The 21,409-nt window shown below is 38.8% G+C and overlaps 1 long non-coding RNA gene across 2 annotated transcripts; it reads right to left on the minus strand.

Annotated features, from left to right (window-relative positions):
- Nucleotides 1–11,680: 11,680 nt before the first annotated feature.
- LOC136007157 (uncharacterized) lies at nucleotides 11,681–20,334 on the minus strand. Of its 2 annotated transcripts, XR_010609511.1 has the most exons (4): nucleotides 20,227–20,334; nucleotides 19,488–19,607; nucleotides 12,589–12,683; nucleotides 11,681–12,499 (listed from the first exon to the last, which is right to left on the minus strand). It is a non-coding gene; the product is annotated as an uncharacterized LOC136007157 (long non-coding RNA). The 2 variants fall into 2 exon arrangements; XR_010609512.1 differs by lacking the exon at nucleotides 12,589–12,683.
- Nucleotides 20,335–21,409: the final 1,075 nt, after the last annotated feature.

The following is a 21,409-nucleotide window of genomic DNA, read 5'->3' on the forward strand; positions in this document are numbered from 1 at the left end:
GGAGGAGAACCTCTCTTGACCTACTAACCACTCCCTTTCTAATGCACCCTAAGATGCCATTTGCCTTCTTGGCCACAAGAGCACATTGCTGGCTCATGGTCATCCTCCTATCCACCAGGACCCCCAGGTCCCTTTCCCCTTCACTACTTTCCAGCAGGTCAACCCCCAACCTGTACTGGTACATGGGGTTGTTCTTCCCCAGATGCAAGACTCTACACTTGCCCTTGTTAAATTTCATCAAGTTTCTCCCCGCCCAACTCTCCAGCCTGTCCAGGTCTCGCTGAATGGCAGCACAGTCCTCTGGTGTGTCAGCCACTCCTCCCAGTTTTGTGTCATCAGCAAACTTGCTGAGGGTGCACTCAGTTCCCTCATCCAGGTCATTGATGAAAATATTAAACAGACACATTACCTGGACATGGTTGGGAAAATACACAATAAGCCTTTCAGGCCAGAGCTTTGAAAGCTGACAACACATATTAGAGCTCAGTTACTGTCATTTAGTATGTTTTGTTTACCTTCTAGTCTTGCTGTGATCATAACCAAATTGAATTTCTCCACACACACTTATGGCACCAATATATGCTACAATGTCTGAACGTCCTGTTCTTGCCAGGTTTTGAACATCATTTTCTTCCACAAACCAAAAAAAATTAGAGGTTTTGTTACCTCAATGGCTTGATCTCAGGATGTTGCTTTGAAGTTTCCCAGGTCCCGGATAAAATGGCAGAGCAATCCGGTTGCTCAGAATCAGGAACATCAGATCACAGAAGAAAGATGTCACAAAGAACACACCAACACTGCAAGTCTCACCTGGGAAAAGAGTGGTTTAGGGTTTTCTACAGCATCAGAAAAAGAAATACAAGATCCTTTCAAGGAGGTCTACAGTCTCAAAAGTTAGAAAGGGTGCTTTCTATCCTAGCATGGGATCAACTTCTTTAAAGGCTTTTGCAGAGTTTGTCTACTTTAAAATATCACTGCAATGACAGAATTTAAATACAAGAGATTACATATGATCCAAAGACCTTTACTGACCACCTCTCCCAACAAGCCCTACACCCTTCCCCCCACAAAAACCTTAAAACCTCTTAGGTGGTTTCATCTAATTAATTTAGTTGACTTCCCAAAACTATTAGGGAGCTAAATGTTGTTTATCTCATAGCTATTCAGAAGGATTAGATAAAGTTGAAGACTAATATTAGCAAAGTCACTTCCAATGGCTAAGGGCTAGTAGATGCGTAAAGAATCAGGAAACAGTGATGCAGGAGCATTGTGTTGTCCTGAAAGGGAGAAAACTACTTCAATAGTTTTTCTCCATTTATAATTCCTATAGTTATATTATCTCATGAGGAAAATAAATAACCTCCAGGATGTCTGAGTCAATGACAGTTATGTTCAACAACAGCTTTCTCAGAGCAGCAACATATTTTGTCCTATTATTCCCCATCCTTAGACAAAAAAGGTCACCAACATACAAGTCCAGTGCAGCTCTAGCAACAGCTATTAGATTGTGGACTTGATTCATAAACAAGTAGTACGTTGTTTACTACAAAATTAATCTGCTGGAGGTTTGGGCACTGACACTCAGGAAATTATTACACAGTTAAGTACCACTTCATGAGCTCTTCTGTTCCCCATAACCATGTTCAACATCATCAGTCCCAGCATGGGAGATGGAGGCCAAGTATCTCAAAAGCACTAAAACGTGTCCCTGCAGAGCCCTTGGCAGAGGGACTGTGGGGAGTGGAGTGTGGCAACACATTTCCCAGAACAGCCAGGAAGCTGGGGACGATATCTACACAGTTTCAAAATGAGAGCAACCAGCAGGTATTGTCTGGTGGGCAAGCAATACCAAATGATCAGTGTGGGGGTCCAAGAATTATCTTCCTCAGCTTTGTTTCTTAAGCCCTCAAGGACAGCCATGCCTTGTGAACGGCAGTAAAAGATTTTTGTCTTGTTTTCAAAACTAGAACTTTCCTATGGTAGGGTTTGGATTTTGTTACAGCCCTCTACAATTGTCACCTTGGCTCCTACCAAAGTGGTCTTCAGATTTCCCACCTGGGCTGAGACGTTCATGCCTGTTTGCTCAGGGTGATCCTCTCAGTGCTCCTCTGTGCTGAGCAGCTGCACTTATTTTTTTCTTTCTTAGCATCTATCTGGTGAAGCTGGAGAAAACCTTTTCCTTTCTAGATTACACAGCAATTCTGTGAAGTGGGGCAGCACTAGGGCTTGTTGCCCAGCCGCAAACCGAACAAATGGAAGCAGCCCTCCTTAAGGGCCACAGACTACAAATAATCTATGTTGTTACTCCCTCAACATGTCACTTCCTTTCCAAACACTGTGGGTTTGCAGTAGCTTTTTATTCTTTCTTTAGGTTTCTCAATAGAAAATTGCTTTTCTTTCTTCAAAGGGCTGGTTCTTCTTGGCAAAACCAGCCATTGTGTTGGAGTTCCTTACTCTAGAGCTCAGCTACTTAATTCCCTTTCCTTCCTCCTGCCTTGGCTCTCCAGGTGGTGGCACTTCCTGCAGCTTATTATGGCCACTAGACAAACGGGTAAACTTTTCATGCAGACATTTTTCTTTTATAGTGAAAAGAAGTACTCTTACAAGGAGTGTGTTGACTGTATTTCATTTCTTTTTGAAGTTACACACTTTAGTGTAGCCTTTGTAGAAGAGAGGGGGGAAGGATAAATAAATAAACAAACCATAAAGACATCTTTTCCAGAGTCAACAGGATGAAGGAGAAATGGCACTGAGGAGGCCATGAGGTTATCTGCGTGCTCAGCATTCATTGGTCTACCAGCATAGAGTCATAGAATAGTTAGGGTTGGAAAGGACCTTAAGATAATCTTACTAAGCCTCGCACAGAAATTAGGGAACATTGTATCACAGGATGCAGAGGTCAGACACACCGCTTACAGCTTCAGCTCCTGGTAGCATAGGAGTAGAATATAAATTTTAGTATCTTAGAAGAAAAAAAAACAACACACACATACACAAAAAAAAAAAACAAACCCACAACCCACCCTGGTTGCTAGGAAAACAGCACACATCCAAAAAAAAACCCAGTTCTGCTTCCCAAATAAGGCTGTTTAGCCAACTAGAACACATCAGCAACATACAATTACTTATTTTTTTCTTGTGAGACTAATAGTGCAATACAATTAGCATTAATTTGGAGAAGAGTACGGAAATGGTTCACCATGACCACTCGTAAAGGCAAATCACTCATACAGGCAGAGTCTCTGGCTATAAGTAATCCAGTCACAAGCGTGAGATGCAAAGTAGCATGGCTAACACTGAAAAGAAAATTTAAATTGGATTTGAAGTTATCTGACTTAAAGTCGGTGTCAATCTTGAAGTGGCAAAGGCATTTAGGACTGGATACTAAAGTCAACTGAATGTAACAGAAGATCATTTGGATGAAATTACTTTGTATGGAGGGGCTGAAATTAGAAAGCAGGGGTAAGGCTGTGCAGACAGAGGTGGTGTCAAGCTCTGTGATTCAGACAGGCACAGGCAGAAAAGAAATAGCAGCTGTCACAGTGAACAGGCGCTGGCTCTGACCAGAAAGACAAATAGTGCCACCATTTACCTAGAGAAATTTCCCTAGCACCAGTGTTACTGAAAATGAATTAATGTTATTTATATATTACCATTTTTTTCCAGAATTCCTTTGAATCTGATGAACAAATCTTAAAGGCAGGGACCAGACCTTTCCAACACCAACCAGAGGAAAAGCATACTTTGAAGTTGTCTTATAGACCCTTTCCCCTGACAATTTACACAAAACTTACTGCAAAGACACCAGATGAATATTTGCCTGATGGTATTGGACAAGGAACAGTTTTCTCTTTTGAGTATGTCTTCACATAAATATAAGTGACTGATAAGTCATTTTCACTTTTTATGCCCTTTAATTTTTTTCGTTATATGTTCTGTATCTAACAAACTACTCCCTTAATTTGTAAACCATCTCACACAGTGTTTTTTTTCTAACAATACAGGACATCAAATGCTTTGACCTTGTCAAATCATAGAAACTAGGTAGGGGTGGAGTGGAATGACTTGGATGCATGCCTGCAGTGCACCCCAGGATACTTGGAACACAAGAAATGGCTCCAAATAAGTAGGTGGCATCCTTCCCCCAAGCAGGATATAAACCAAAGTTATCAGGAAAAGGGGACTGTAATCTTGATTTGTTCAAATTCTGGGACTTGCTGTATTTGGTCCAGCTCAAAGACACAATTAGCATCTTTAGCTTAAAAACAAGGTCATTTTAAAGGCCTAATATCTGAGGAAAATTCAGATATATTTAAAAAGTTCTATTGAACCATCACTTTAAAAAAAGCAAACAATAAAAAAATCCCACCAACAAAATAAGAGCACAACCATCCAGTAATATTCTAGTTCTGGCATCCTAAAAATTATTAGGTCTAAAAAATGTAATTCTAATTATACAGGCCTTTCTAATCACTCTGCTGTGAAACCTGTAGGATTTACAATTTCCCAAGTCAAGAAAATTAATGATTTATTCCTTTACAAAACACACGGAGTGCCAGCCCTCAGAAAAACACTCAGGATTAATCTCTAACTCCAGCAGCCCAGGAGAAACCAGACTCTGAAATCAGGTGGATGCAAGTATAAATGCTGCAAAGTAGCTAATGTTCAACAGACCCATATAAAGGCTTTGAGAAACAGTCAGCATTTCTAAATCTTGGTGTTAGACCAGCGATCACCAAATAAAAAACCCAAACCAAAACACAAATCCCTACAGTGCAGGTGCTGGTTTGGGAGTGTTGTTTGTTTTTTTTTTTTTTTTTTGATGACACAGAAAAAGCTGATCCTGTATTCTTGTGTTTGTTGAGGTCCCTGAGCAACCTTTCTAAATCAGGACTGTCCAGCTTTCTGCTTTGCCTTCAAATTGACTCTTTGCTCTCTCCACTGCCCACTGGGAATCACTTACTATGAATGCAACTTTGAAAAGTCCCTTTGCTTCCTGTCCTTAATCTCATGTAGCATTGCAGCAAATCGGTATATATCGCATCCGTTAAATGCAAGGTATTCAGGTGCAACCCATACTGGCTTTAAGAGTTTCAGATCCTGTGGAAGAAATGTACGAAAACCATCATTATATAAGCAAGTAAAACTACAGACCCAGAGGTTTTTGAGCAACAATAAAAAGGGATCCATTTATTGCACTCTTTTGATATTGAAGTACACATTTTTCAAAAGGCATCTAAATTAATGCTTCCAAAATCAAGCGCAATTATTTGGTGCAAACAAAGCACTTCAACACTTAGCTAAATGGTACACAGAGCTGTTTATAGAGGTAGAGTTCACATAGGGAAAATGTATTTGCAGTACAGACTCCTCTTTGAAAATGTCAAGGTACTGTCCTAAAGCTCTAGAGACAAAGCCTCAGCCAGTGTATAGTGTCAGCTTCAAAAACGAGGCTGTGAGGAATTTCTGTTTTCACAACTTAGCATCCACATCAATTCCTTCTAACTTAAAACCACAAGTCACAGAGCAAAGACAAGGTTTTACAATGCAGTACTATCAGTTCAAAACATCCTAATAATATGGGAGTAAAGAGGTCCCTCTTCCTAGCCATGACCTTTTCCTTAAAGTTTAATATAAGAAACTTCAAAAGTTTGAAGAACCATAGTATTCTTGCTCTGGTGTTACTCTACAGAGCATAATCTCCCCAATTCTTATTCTTCATTCTACTCCTGAATTGCTAGACATAGTTTCTTCTATCAGAATGGGTAGTGGTTCATTGTCTTCCCTAAAGATGTGGCAACTTATTAACACCAGAAAGCTTAGCCATTCATAAAGGCAGAATTAGAAAAAGAATTACTGAAAATCCCTTCAAGTCCAAATCCTAGTGAATCATATTTGTGTAACAAAATACTAGAAGAAGGTAATTCTCATTCCTTGTCATCTCATAAATTTTCCTGTCATCCTGTAAAAGGTTTCTACAACACAATTATTTTGGTGAGCAAGCCAACAACTATAACTATGGAAATTAGATGGGATTTTGTCAGCCACAAAACATTGGTATTATTTAGGTGTATGAAAATACAGCTTATCAGAACAGCATGGTCAGATGCAGCTACCCAACTTCCCTGGAAGGAACTATGAGATGTTGAATATATTGAGTGCACTAACAAGTTGGAATCGAGAATGCTTTATAACTCCTTCATATGACTAGGAATATAATCTTAATTATTCAGTAGTTAAAGTGGGACCAGTCAGCCGTATACACTCCAGCCTACGCTGCATAGGCTGCTGTTGTAATGTGCCTCCAGCATCTGAGGCAGCTCCAGTTTTTTCACACATGGGAATTGCTAGCAGTAATGTAGATGGGTGTAGAGTAAGGGTTTAAGCATTTAAATAAGTATGGGAGCTACACAAAACCAACATTTCTAAAGAAATTAATTTTTGTAATGGTTTTGTAAAGGGAGTTTGCCAATAAAAAGCCTATCTGCTGAAAGATTTACTGGGGGAAAAAATATCACTGTTATGTGATGAGCAGGAGAAAAGGTAATAAAATGGATGCTAAAAATGTAAATGCTATTTAATTAAAACAAAGTTTGAGAGGGTTCTATGCACTGTTTAGGATTAGCTACACAGATTCCTTCAGACCAAATATGTAGCTTAAGAGGAGTGAGCTTGTGCATATATTCAATCTCTGAAGAGCAATTTAATGCAATTTTGCAACAGAAGCCTTCTTGCGTGTCTTTCTTTCTGAATAATAAACCAGATAATGAGTGCTGAAATCTAGTTCAAAGTTGAATAATATGAAGAAGTGTCCCCTCTAATGATCCATTGCCTCTCCATGAGAGGCATCCCTGCTCAGCAGTCTCACGCCGATTCACATTTCAGACACTGCTGTCTGCCCCAAGCTCACTTAAAGGTCATACCTGGACTCTAAGGATGCAATTTAAAACTTAGCTGAGCACCGGAAATAACCTTTCATCTTTAATGATGTCTTATAATCTCCCTGCAAAATACTAATAATTCGTAAGCCTTGTTGTAGTAATTGTGTATACCCAAAACTATAAGTCTTACAGTATTGAAATGCCGGGGTTTAGATCCTGATGACCAAACCCTTATGCAAGCACATTAATTTTCATTTAACTGATCTATTTTTTTTAACTCTCCACACATGTTCCCCTGCAATTTAGAGCCAAGGAAAGAAGGAAAACAGAAGCTACTCTAGCCAGCCTTCCTTCCTCTTCTCTCTTCTAGCTTTATTTCTCTCTTTCTTCTTTCAGAAAAGGTCTCCTGTGACAGATCACATCAAATCAGTGTGGCAGAAAACAGCAGCTGCAGGCAAATTCAAATAGCAGGAAGACTATGATAATGTCATGCATTAAAAGGGTCATATTATTACTGAGAATTTGCCATACAATTTTTATATATCCTTACATACTGATAATTAAGACACTTGGGACACTCATTTGCCATGAAAATAGAAGTAACTCTTGGCTGCTATGATGGTGGCCAGCACCTTAGAAGAAATAAAATTCAACAGAGCTATAATAAAATGGTCTGGGTCCCAGATATCTGTCATGAGATGGAGTAAACCTGCACCCTTAAGTAGTTCTCAATAACATCTGGTGTTTTTTTCTAAATGCCATGTCTTAGACTTGCATTATTCCAGGAGAATCTTGACATTCACCTGAATGGGGAAAAAAAAATAAAAGAAAGAAAAACCAACACCCTCAAAAAAGCATCTAATATTTACCCAAAAGAAAACTTAGGATAATGCAAATGCTCAAAATCTCAGGGGAAGAATCAGAAGTTTTCAAATATTTATTTGTAATCTCCCAACTTCTAAACACCCAGCATTTTCCACGTGCTCAAGGTTGAAAATTTCATTATTGCATTTTTTTCACCCTTTTCTGCTTCATGTTCAGCTGAACCACAGTTATCTCAAAACACACTAAACAGAGCAGTTGCGGGTGGTTTAGTGTAAAGCAATAGATTACAGAAGGTTACATACAGTAGGGAATGGGAAAGAGAAATATCTTTGATGTAATCTTTCCTGTAGAGTGAAATCCAGGTTAAAAAAGGAGTTAAAGAGTCTCCTTTTCCATTTCCAGGAAGACAAAGGCATCCAGAGGACCCCCACACTGGGAGTAAGGAAGCAGGGTGGGATTCTTATCTAGCATCAAGATCTGTATCCACACTCCTTTGACAGGTAAGGCAGAGAAATCAGCGGTTACAGGCTGGGGTGTATTGGCACCATTTTGGGTGCCTGCAGCAGGCAGAGACACATTTACTGAGAAACCTCCTTTCTATCCTTTTGCTGTAACAGGAATCTGAGTAATTCATAGGGGTACATACTTGGGGTACTTAACCTAGCTGATATCCCACCTACGGAGGTTTCCAGGGTCTGAAGACTAGTTGTCCAGTTCATGGAAGGTACTTCCACAAACTACATGTTTTAGGAAAGGGTAGCCAAATCTATTTGAAAACCTAAAATCCCCAACATACGGGCTATTCCATCAAAATCGTATGCCCTTCCCAGAAAACAGAAAGTATGCAACCCAAATTGTTTCTGATTTTTTCCTCCAGTCATTCCAGAAGAGTTATTAACATACATAAGGATCACTAATCACCATCAGGATTTTCTTTGTCTTCGTTTTTACTTTTTTAAGCAAGCTCTGGTAAGCTGCGCTGTATAAAGAAGCCCAGATCTTTAGATTCCAGGGACATGATCACCAACCCTGACCTTGTCTGACAGAGATCACTTCTGGAAAGGATATGATCATTCCACATCTTCAAGCACATTTGCTCTTTAAATAAAGTTTGCAAAATTTCTCTGAAATTTTCCATTAGGATTTGTCAATTCAGAGCTGTGGGTAAAACCAAACAAACACCATTACTCAACTGCAGCTGAAAATAAGACAGATGTTCCATGAAGGATTTCCCACCTCTCTTTTTTCAGTTACTACATAAAATCTAATCACACTGTGTAGTTGCTGCAATGTGCACAACATTCATCACTGAAGTTTTCATTAGTTAAAATTCATTCTCATCAGTAAAAACACAGATGGCTCCTAAAGCTGCTGCTTCTCTACCAAACTGTCCTATCCATCTTCATCACATGTTTTTGCAGGCACTTAACAGAATACTTATGAAATCTGGGCTCCTTTTTGGTGCAATGCTGAACATTTTTAAGTATATGCTGTCATTTCATTAACTGCAGGACCACAGTGAGTTTGATTCAAGGGGTGGTGTCACTGGGGTTTTTTTGAGATCTTACACATCCAAGCAGCATATATAAAAGCCATTAGTAATCCCTGTAAATCAAATCACCAGCAACATTAGTCAGTGTATAATGAAGAGTCATTTGCTCACTTAGTCTTCCAAATAGGAGATATTACTACATTTCATGAAATGTCTAAAAACTGTAGTTCTGATACAGTGGGTTTGTCAGTTTGCAAAAATTTGCATTACCACCACTTTCTCTGCAAGCTGCATTGGAGAAAATTATTTCTGTAGGGGTTTTCCCTATCCACCTGAGTGGACAGGCTGCTCCATGGGGCTGGCACAGAAGGTGCTGAGTGAGGCACAAATACATGAGCTCCACAGTTTCACTTCTCATGGACTCCATTGCAAATGTGCACTCTGCTTTTCTGCAGATGTCTAGTAATGAGGGAAGCACTCACAATACCAGCAGCTGGGTGACTGGTAGCAGAGTGACACAGCTACTAATGAAACAACACTTGAAAAGGCCATTATTCTTACAGAACTTGGGACAATTAGAGTGAAAAAACTGAGACTGAGTCATTCATACACTGATATATTCATACAAATGAGATTTACCTATCTATCTGGTCTGCTTCTACCAGCTGCTTTTGTTAAAGGTGGATTGGGAACCAGACTGAAAGAAAATTGTCTTAATGCGAAATGATGTGCAGAGTAATTAATACTTTTTTCCTCATTTGCTTACAAAATATGTTCACATAAACAAGCATTCTCTCCCCTTTTTTATGCTCATATACACTCTCATTCCTATTTCCCATCTAAAATATTAATTTCTGCAAGAACTTGTAGCTGTAAAACAGTAGGCTAACGTTCATCAAAAGTTCTAAATAGAACTACTGAAAATTATCCCTGCTTGCATGCAAATTAGCATCAGAATGATAAATGTAGGTTAGCCTGAAACCGATGGTCCAGCAAATCATAAATAGCTAAAAGGTCTTAATGTGTCATCACCCAGACTGCCTCTGTACCTTGTGGCACATCAGCAACAGTCATGATGCCATCCACATCCTAGGAGTCAAAGTTTAATAGAATTAGAAGAGCAAAGGGCTGCACTTCGGAAGTGGGTTTCCTTTTCACCAAAACACACATATTCTTCATCTTTATAAGAGAGAAAGTTATAATGAAAAAAGCAGGGCAGATTCTAATATGTAATGGGGGGCAAAAGTATTTCAGCAAAATTTCCTCATCACAAAGACAGGCATAGAGGAGAATTTCATTACAAAACTTACCGAAAATGCGTTAGCTTTACTGTTCTCCCACCTTCAGCCACATTTCTCCATTAAGCATAATGAAAAATCTTGCAGACCAGGTATTCAAATGAAAATGGGAGCTTATGAATATAATATAAGATACTGGATATACTGCAAGAAGCAAACCTTTAAAAAAAATCTCCCTTTGTCTCCATGATAAATGATTTCTACTCACTATTGCACTGACACACTAAGTACTAGGCTGCTAAGCATAACACGTGGCATGTAGAGCACTGCGATTTAGCTCTGGGTCTGGGTAAAGAGGATGTAACATCATTGATTTCAAAGGAAATTTTTCAAGGTTGCCTTTCATCTTACATCCTTGCATCAAAATTAAATACTAGACTGGTTCTAAAAAATAAGTACCTTCAAAAATAAATCTCTGTTCAGTAGGCCAGAGCCACAGTTATCAACCTGCTGAGATCATCAGAAGCACTAGAAAATCCTACAGAGGCACTCTAACCTTCAAAGTCTGATCAAAATGCCACTGTGGCACCAGAGTGGGAATGGCACTGGCAGCTTCCAAATCCTTAGTCTCATGAAAATGCCTATGAACATGTCCAACTCATTTCCACAAAACTACATATGAGCTACCAGTTAAGTGTGTAGAAGGCCATAACAGCATGCTGTCCAGCTATTCATTGGGAATACTGGCGTATGTGAGAAATACTCACATAAATGCTTAATGTACAGATCTAGTCATTCCTCCAGCCCATGTACCATGCTAGAAATGGCCAAACCTTTAGAAATGTCTTTGTTATGCAAAGGAACCTGAGATCATATATTTCGACATACAGACCACTCACTGAGTTTTACCAACCGCTACTATGGTATAGCATGTTCCCCGATAGCTATTCACAATTCACATTCTACAACTGATTACCTAAGTCACTGGGTATTATTTCTCCTCTCAGCAAGCTTTCAAAATGGTTAATTAGCATTTATAGAAGAAATATTTTGGGAACCATTGCGTTGCTTGGATATTTGATGGGAAATACTTTTCTGCACAAACACAAGTAGTTTCTACAAACTCTAGAAATTAAATAGATAAAAAAGATAAAATAGTTTCAAAACTAACAAGTCAGTATGTCATATCATCTTTATTTGCTTTCAAGTAATAATGGTATTCTATTAATAATAACAGCATGAACAACAAGTATAAGAATCATAGAAATTGACATCAGAGTTGTGGGAGAAAGTGAACCAAAACTGGAGAGAGAGGGTGCACTGAAAAAGTTATTGTTCCAAGAAGAATTTGCTCAGTATACAATATTTTACATTTATACATTTATATTTTACAGTTTTTTATAATGTATACAGTATACAGTTTTTTTATAATGAAGAAAAAAAAACCAAAAAAAACCAAAACCAAACCAAACAAACAAAATTTCCAAACACGTGTCTTGATTCTTCCTTGCTTTTCTTTCCCTTGCGGCTACAAAAAATATCTTCTTAGTCTGAGCAGTAATTTCATCCAAATAGATGCTGTGCTTTAACTGAAGCTGATAAAAAGTGTTAAGCCACACTGGGCTTTATAAGGTCAGAGAAGAAACTCATTAAGGATTAAATTCTGCTGGCAATCCATCATGCTGCCTTCCAGGCAATTTTGAATTAAGGTATTAGACTTTGGGAATACATCTTTCTACCCATTCACACAGTGTCATTTTTCAGTTCCCAGTAGAAGAAGTTACCCAATACCTGTTATGCTTCTAGAAGAAGGCAGTCCCCCATCTCAGGTATCAGAGTATAGCTGTTAAGAGCCATTGTCCTTGCTTAGGCACAAATCAGTATGTGTGACCTTCAACACATTCCCTTGATTACAAGAAGAACCAGGTGCCTTGACACTTGATGAAACACCCCTCAGTCATACTGGGAATGAAATCACTTTAAAAGCCACGAGTTTGGGGTTATCACTGCTTCAGCTCTTTTGTTGCAAAGTGGGACTGACTGCACACTGTTCAAGACAGCATCTAAATAGATAAAAAAGAAATCAGGAGAAAGATAATACCAAAAACCCAACTAAAAATGCTGCAAAAAAAAAGCAGAATGTGCAATATACCTCACTTCAGAAGGAATGAATAGCAGAGTTGGGAATTGAATGTAGAAATCATATCTTCTGGCATTAATTTTGAGAATATCTGTATCCAGCACTACCTTTCCCAAATGAGAATTAATAGAGAAGAATCTGTTAGATTTCTTATTTCTCCTAAGGAAAATCTCACTGTAAACAAGATGATAAAGTAAGGCAGGATCTAATCAGGACTGAGACAATGGCTGGCAAGGCTATCAGTCCTGATGCTCCAAGAATTCTTCAAGGGCTCAAGGGAAGTGATTTACTCCCCAGTCCATGAGTCTGTCTCAAAGGCTAGCTTTGCCCAGAATTTGTAGTAATTGGACAAAATATATCCCTAAGGGAGCTAGGAGGGGCTACTCAAGCATGGGTGGCAGGCAGTGATTTAGCTTCAGTAACAGATGATGTAGCTGGGCTTCAAATCCACACTAATCTTCCCAGAAAAAAAAAAATAAAAACAAATGAAAATTAAAAAAGCTTCAATGAAAAAAACAAGTTTAGGTTAAAAGAAAAGATGGAGAGGATGCCCACAATCAGTGTAAGACAATCTGATTTTTGTTGAGGTTAGAGCCATCCTGCATTTTACAACAGCAAAGAGTCTAGCCTTATGACTGCAGAAGTCCTTAACTCATTTGATATTCCAGCAGAATTGCTTAATCAGTTATGTTATGATCTTACTACAACAAAACTACAGCTGCCAGTTTTTACACAACTAATCAAGTCTGGAATAAACCAAGTCACAGTCTGACTCCATTTGCATTGAAACCATTGTATAACACACGGACCTCCCATATGTAACCACCTACTATAGCTCCTGCACAAAAAAAAACATCCACACTGCTTCAGCATCCAGACATTTTAAAATGCTTTTGGTCCTTCCTCTGGAGCCTGTTTTTCCCAAGAAGGCCTCACAGTCAGAACCTATTTTTACAACAGCCTGTTCGTTTTTATTTTAATTACTTGGAATATGTTGGGGTTTGGTTTTTTTCCCTATGTATTTACAATCATTTGCAAATGTGACTATAGTTGTTTCTCTTTCTCGTATGACTATATTTTATGATATTTTTCAGACTTAAGTACCTCCTTTTGAGAAAGCTCAGGAGCTTTACAGAGTACTGGTCATCCACAGATTTAGATGCAAAAGACCTGAATTATCTTACTGTGCTTCAAATTAACCACAGTAGGACAGAAAGATTTTGCTATGGAAAGGCGGACAAAAAAGAGTGCAGAGATTTCACTGACAAGAAGATATTATGTTATAATAGATGAATAGACTCAGGTATTTAGAGAAAATAGATCGGGTGCCCAGCTCAAGAAACAATCAGTTTCTTCATCTTTAAAAATTTTAGACCTACTCCAAAATAAAACCAGCTGACAACAACGCTAAACTGCTTCCTTGTTGGAGGTGTCACCACCGATAAGAAAAACAGGAGACACTTAGAGTGCTACATGTCCAGTGAGACAACCTTCTCTACATGTTGCTGAGAAGGTGGCAGCGGAAACCATTACACAAGGGGAGCATGGCTCTTTTCAGAAGCACAGCCAGCACTAATAGATATGAAAACGTGGACAGTCTAAGTCACAGCAGGCCCAGCCTAATGATTTGTAATGAGAAGCTCTACAATATCAGCAGAGGCTTTTGTTCAGGAAGGATGAGGAATCTCGGCTAGGCACATTTTCAAGAATAAGGCAAGTGCTGGAAAATATCTGATAACGTGATACTGAAAAAAAAAAAAAAAGAAAAAAGGCAAAAGCATTCAAAGAGATGCAGTACTGTTTGCCATTTACTTTTCCACTGCTAAATGGTAATGAATGGGAGCAGATCAATGGCGGTGGATGGGTGTGGATCACGGCCAACTTGGAGGAATAAGGAACGACAAAGAGTGACCAACAGCAAAATTTAAGAAAGGAAAGAAAATCTGTGCATTTGTGATGGATAATGTGCCTGATCCCACAGAGGAGACAGATGGGAACATTCCCAGAAAAGCAAAGAAGAAAGCGTTACAGCTAAAACTGAAGCAAAGAACACAATGAGGTTTGCACTTGAGAGATAACAAGATGTCATTCCCACATGTAAAATAAGAGGCACCAACTGAAAAGAGTAGTAACTCTGAGAAAGTAGAGGCAAGTTGGCAGTAGCAGAGGCAGCAGTAACAGAACAATATCTTAAACTAGTTTTTTGCATTCCTGGTCACATGTGGAGATAATGAACCGGTGTCAAGAAAACTGAACTTTATTTTTTAGAGAGAGGTAGTAGGAACTAGAACAAACCAGGCAAAAAAAAAAAAAGAAAAAGAAAAACACTGTGCCTCTACAGACTTCACCACAGATTCTGGCAGAAGCTGAAGTGGAAATGCTTTTATAGCCAGGGAGTAATCTGAGTGTGTGACAAAAATTCCTACTACATGATGCTGAGTGAAGGACATAAAAACAGTTAAAGGGTAAAATTTGATCTCTAGCTGTGAAGAGAACTTCAATTAGAGCAACAAGATAGACACTAATATACAACTGAGTCTGGAAAAAAGTATATTTTCTGAATAAGATCATGAAAGAAGATGCGTCAAAATTAATTCTGGGAATGCTTAAAAGACAAATTACAATGAAGGATGCAGGAAAGCCAATGTGAGACTTGTTACACTGGGCTAGAGGTCAAAAATAGGTCCCAATCCAAGCTTGATCTCTGATGCTTGAGGGATCACACCTGTCAACCTTCTGCTCTTTGCCTTGTTTCATTTATTTGCCAGCAAACTCCCTGGGGCCAGTGCTGTTCCTCACGCTCCCCAGGCAGCACACCTCCGTTAGAGATCCAGAACATCCTTGCTTGTGTCACATAAAAGTGATGAAATCCACAGGCAGCAGGGCATAAAATAAAGCACTTAGTGACTAGGGGAAAATCCTAGAAATATTTTTTATTGAAGGTTAAAATAAGCACTGCTGTGCCATGGGAGAAAGTAATAAAGGCTGTAGATATTATCACAGCACATGCCGCCTCAACAGTGAGCTGTAGTAATTGAACGGGACAGTGTCAACAACAGAAGAGAGGAGCCAAATTCAGAAGAGCATGGGAGGATTAACAACACCATCAGACAGAGGCTGCATAATGTACAGCCCAATGTACATGAATATTCACATATTGGGGGAAATGTCAGATATGGTTTTAGGCTATCCATTTACTCAGAAAAAATGCCCTGAATACTTTTTGACATAGGTGAGTATCTCATGTAAACTTTTTACAGTGTTGTACCAGTGGATGCAAAGCTCTTAGAGAATCATAGAATAGTTTGAATTGGAAGGGACCTTAAAGCTCATCCAGTTCCAACCTCCTGCCACAGGTAAAGACACCTTCCACAAAACCAGGTCTCTCAAAGCCCCATCCAATCCAGCCTTGAACACTGCCAGGAATGGGGCAACCACAACTTTTCCAGATTACTATTAGATTATTATTAGATTCATTATTAAATTATTATTTCACTATTATTGACACTGTATTTCTCTTTTCCAGCCAGATAGACATAACCCATAACCTTTCCTCTTTCGACCAGTATTCCCCAACCTTTTTTTATTTTTTTTTTTTTATTATGTATTTTCAATTACTTTCTAGTAATCTTCTTACCAAAGAAAATTAACATGGCATGAGCAAACAAAGCAGATCAAATGCCCTTTAGAACATGTGAGCATTAGTAACATAATTTTCAGTCAGCTAGGGAAAAAAGGCAGGTAGATGACATTTTATGTATTCACTCTCTAAGCTGTAACACTATATAGAGTGAGCCAAGCTCACTTTAAAGGAGTTACCTTAGATTTTGCAAGCCCTCCACCAGCAGGGTGCACAGCATGGGGTAGTTCCCCTGCCAGCAGCAGAAATCCCCATTACTTCGTTCAGACTACAAGGAGATAAAGTGTCTTTTTGCCAGTGGTCTGAGTTAACACCTGGTTAAACTCAGCAGTCACAGAACATTTATTTTTTGCTTTTAGTGTGAGCAATTACAGGTGAACAGTTGAGCAAGTGATGAGATAATTTGCCAAGTTAGTGGAAGCAAGATGCTGGCAATCCCCACTGGTGCTGAAGAGGAGTTTTCTTGCTGTTCGCAAGCAGTGGGAAAAGTTTCCTCCCAATTCAGCAGCTGGAGCCCTCTGACCCTGCTCCTAAGGAAAGCTTGTCACCTCTGGGTTACATTGCATTCAGACTCAAACATGCCCAGACTCCCTTGTGCAAAACCCTACATACTCTCAAAATCAAGAAGTAACTTCCAATATTTTTGAGTGATAATTTTAACTAAAATAGAGTCTTCAGACTAAACCTGCACCTATCCTTTCAGGTCCACGCTAAGACCCCATGTTCATTCTGGTCTCTGGTGTTCACCAGCCCTTTCCAGCCTCAGTGACAGAGATGGAAGCAGGCACTTAGCCCACACGGGAGTGTGCAGAGATCAGACTGCATGGCTTCTATCACACCTGCACAGTAGTTGAACTACTGAAGTTTTCTTGTTTCTTACAGAAAATTTGTGAAATCGTTTTCCCAGTAGTTTTAAAAGCTTTGTGTTCCTTGGGAGGGCTCAAAGCGTATTTAGTCATCCCTGACGAACTTTAACCAGTATACTCACATTAGAATAACATCCTATTTAAAACAGGAAAAAGGGACATAAACTACAGATACAGCTCAGAAAAAAATCAGAATAATGTTGAAACCATCATTAACATGGTAGCATGTTGTATTTGCTCATCCCTGGCTGTCCTATTAAGGATGAGAAATTAAGGAGTTGGAGAAAAATCTAATGAAAGCTGATGATGTAGAAAGCTTAGCTGTACAAGAAATCCTACCAGCTCTAGCCCCCAGATCATCTCCTTGGGAGGGAGCAAAAAGTTGACCTTATAGTGACACAGAGTGTTCTGAAAAGAGTGAAAAAGCCCTTACAGAGGAGAATTTCTGTCACAGACTAGAGACTAAATACAGAAAGGGTCAGGTTGTCAAGGAAGTTCAGTAAAATATCCTTTTGTGAAGACCAGCTCATCTCCTGTGCAAGTGAAATGAGAAAGGCTGATAGGTAATTTTGGTGAGCAAGGCTGAAGCGAGTGCATGACCGCCAACCTGAGATCAGAGGTTTTACCTAGCACGTGGATATTTTCTAGCTTTTTTAGTTATCAGGATTTTAGATCTCATGTCTGTAGCTCAGAGAAGCCAAGGGTTGCTTCTCTCTCTCCCCATATTTTATTTTTTGTTTTAAATACATTTTATTTCTACCTAACTGCAACCTGGTTTAATACCATGATAGAACTTAAGTCCTTCAGGGGAGGTTCTTGTATTAAACAAGCTAGTCTAATGTTAAACTGAATAAACATAGAGCATCAGTCTAAGTTGCCTTCCCACGTATAAGAGGCTTGATGAATTGTGCTTTTGTTTATTAATTGTGCCTGGCTGTTGAACAAGTTGGTTTTGTTTAAAAAAAAAAAATAGCACACAATCTTCAGCATCTTGCACATTCCAGTATTACCCCCCCCACCCCCCCCCAGCCAGTTTTGTCTCCTCACTGACCATATGGGAATTCCCCTACATCACTCCCATAAATCTCTGAAATTATGACAACATTGTAGTACAATGGCACGTAGAAATCACAGCTTCATCCACAGCCTTATTGTAGCAATCATAGCATGCTCACAAAGTTAAAAATACTCCTTGTTATAGTCTAAATATAGGAAAGAGAGAAAGAGGAGAGATAAATCATCTCATTTTGTAGCCAGGAACCAAACCTCCAGGACATTCAGAAGCAGCCCACTGGAGCCAGTTAACATTTTTAACAGTCTTCAAACAAGACTCAGTCTTCTGCGACAAAATATAAAAAAAAAATATTAAAAAAAAGTAAAATTTTTGGACATTCCTGCCTCACTGAAACCTAAACCACTCACAGAGTCCCTGAGCTGAGCATCACACCATACACCTTTTTTCCTCCCTCAACCCTATCCAGTATGTTAACTTCAAAGTGGCTTTCCCAGTATTTGTCATAGCTGGAATTATTGGGACCAGACAAAGATTAGATCCCATATTCTACAGTAGCTTTCAGTGGGCCATGAGAAACTACTAGAAGAAATAATTAAATAAAAATCTCTGCCTTAAACCTTTTTCCTTCTGCCTTTCACTTCTCATTTTCAACAGGTCTTTTAATTTGCCCAGGTTCATCTATCAGTCCTTTGATCTTCAAATCAGCACAAGGTCCAAGTTTATCTCTGTTTTTATCCCTATTCAACAAAGCAGAGAGATACATATTTCACATTTATGTTTTTGCTTGAACCCTGCAGCTCTCAATACCTTCAGAATGCGTTAGGCAAGCAACAGGGGTTTAACTCTTTTCCTTATTAATGACAGATAGTTGATAGAAGATGATGACTAGTAAAAAAATACATGACAAAAATTCCTTCTCTTTTTATCAGTCGGAGAAGTGATGATGCCTGACTTGCCTTATTAAAATGCTTTCCCTAACACACAAAATCATTGAACATAAATCACTGGAGAGTAAGCTTCTGGACTGCTTTTTGAATGTGACAAAAATAATTATGTTTTTTAACATAACTCAGGTGGGGAGCTGAGGCAGGGAGCATTGCTTTGCCATGTAAAGTTTTGAAAAATAATGTTACTGAGAAACCACTGAGCTTCCATGATGTCACATAGTTTTAAGGATGATATTATGAATTTACAGAGACGATTCCAGTATTTGGCCATGCCTTTGCACCTCTGGCAATATATTATATAAACTTGGCAAATAATATATCTCTGAATGCAATAACATCAACATTGTTTCAGAGAGAGACTTTGACAGCTACATTCCCTAAGTATATTATTTACCTTTTAGCTTCTTTTCTAGGCTTGCAAAGGAAAAATCCAGCTTGCCTACCTGGGTTTCTTCTCCAAAGTGCAAAGCGTTGCATAGTAACACAGGAAGCTGGGACAGCATGATTAGGAATGCAGGCACATAAGGTTGCTGGAAGGGTCTCCAGCATCATCAAGGCTGATGCTGCAGGTAAATGTATAAATAATTCTGTAGCTGACTAACCTCTATTTCAAGAATAGTTGCTCCCCCACTATCCTTATAGGAAAGTTACTTCAAAATCTTATTTTTCTGGCAGCTGGATATCTTCTAATTTTCAGCCAGAGCACCTGTATAGCTAACAAACACCTACTACTTTTTGCATTACTCCTCTGTAAGTGCAAAGACTTCTATTACATCCTGCTGCCTGCTACTCCTCCATCCCCAGACTGATAAATGCTCCCAGCTTCATGACAACAAATTCCATTAATGCATTCTTAATTTTCTGCCTGTGTTACTGAATAAAATATTAAATAAAAATAATTTCAAAAGCAACAAATAAAGCCCAACTAGCACATTTTCTTTTAAAACAGCCTGTTACCTCTCCACACCTGTTCTCTCCAGCCCACCACCCCAAGGACATACCTAAATTGCCTTCCTCCTTTCACCTGTGTACCCATTGTTAAGGCCCATTTGCATCCTGGGGGTTCCTCCCCAGCAGTGAAATTGCACAAAATTGCTCATGTTAAACAAGTATTTTGAGCAACCACTGACTCCATTGCACAATTTTGTTGATAAACTGTAATAGCTTTGGAAAAGAATGTACCTTTGGCATTGCAAGACATCTTTTCTCAAGTCCAAACCATTCCTCAGAGATAAATAGCTCTGCGTGCCTGCATACATTCCTTCCACAAACCAAAAAATCAGAGGCTCTTCCAAGTGTCACTGATTACATACATATCCGTCGGTCAGAGATCATATTATACCTTTAGTTTCAGGAATGTCATCAACTAGCTACCTAGCAACCATGAAAATCACAGGGTCAGATAATTTGAGCTAATCAAATACACAATCAGTTGATTAGCTCCAATTTATTTGGAGTTTGATTTCTTAATTTTGCAGCCACCTGTTCTCACGGAGATTTCAATACTCCTCAGCTTCCTCAATAAGAAATAGTTCAGCTAATATCACTGAATTTTGCATAAATACCTTCCTCTCAGGAATTAAGATCTGTACTGCTCCTTACATGTACAGGAAGATGAGAAGAATAAGAAAATGCATGTGCATCTCACAGGAAACCCTCTTGGAGGAACTTCAATACAGTAAATGCTGTAGCAACACATGATGTTCCTATGCACACCAAGTAGAAAATGTTCAACAGTATACTTTTTTAGTCAGTAATTTTTCACCACCTGCACTTGACCAGTTAGAAAAAACAAAGGGCTGTATTTATGAATTTGCTTACATGCTTCTTTGCATGCTTTGCATTTAGAAGGAAACACTGGTTTAGTTTTGTTTGAACATTCCTTACTGTTGCCTGTCTTTCCCATAGAAAGAATACGTGATTTCTGCAGGCAAAAATTCAGAGCTACAGCAAAGAAGCAAAAATGTGCAAAGAAGCCACAGAAGCATTAGAAGGTTGAGATTCTTTGCCCCCTTTTTCAAGCACTTGAAAATGTGGTCAATTCAAACTATGCATGGTCCAATATACTGCCAACAATCAAACAAAATCCCACAGTTGCAATTCCAAATACTGCACAATTCCCTCTCTAATATGTTAAGGTCCTACAATAGATGGAGATCATACAGAAGAGTTTTGGCTCTTATCTCTACAGGTTTCTTAAAATCATTACACTGAAAGAAATTGAGATATTTTGGGCATATATGCAGGTGCTGTATAACAATTCTAGGAAGCACTGCTCAATGCTGTGTAGGAAAACAAAAACCCTCACAAAACCCACAATGTATATTCCTTTTTAAGATCAAGCAAATTTTAAACATTATTTCAT

The sequence above is a fragment of the Lathamus discolor genome, chromosome 1, assembly GCF_037157495.1.
Source record: "Lathamus discolor isolate bLatDis1 chromosome 1, bLatDis1.hap1, whole genome shotgun sequence".
In the NCBI taxonomy this organism is placed as follows: Eukaryota; Metazoa; Chordata; class Aves; order Psittaciformes; family Psittacidae; genus Lathamus; species Lathamus discolor.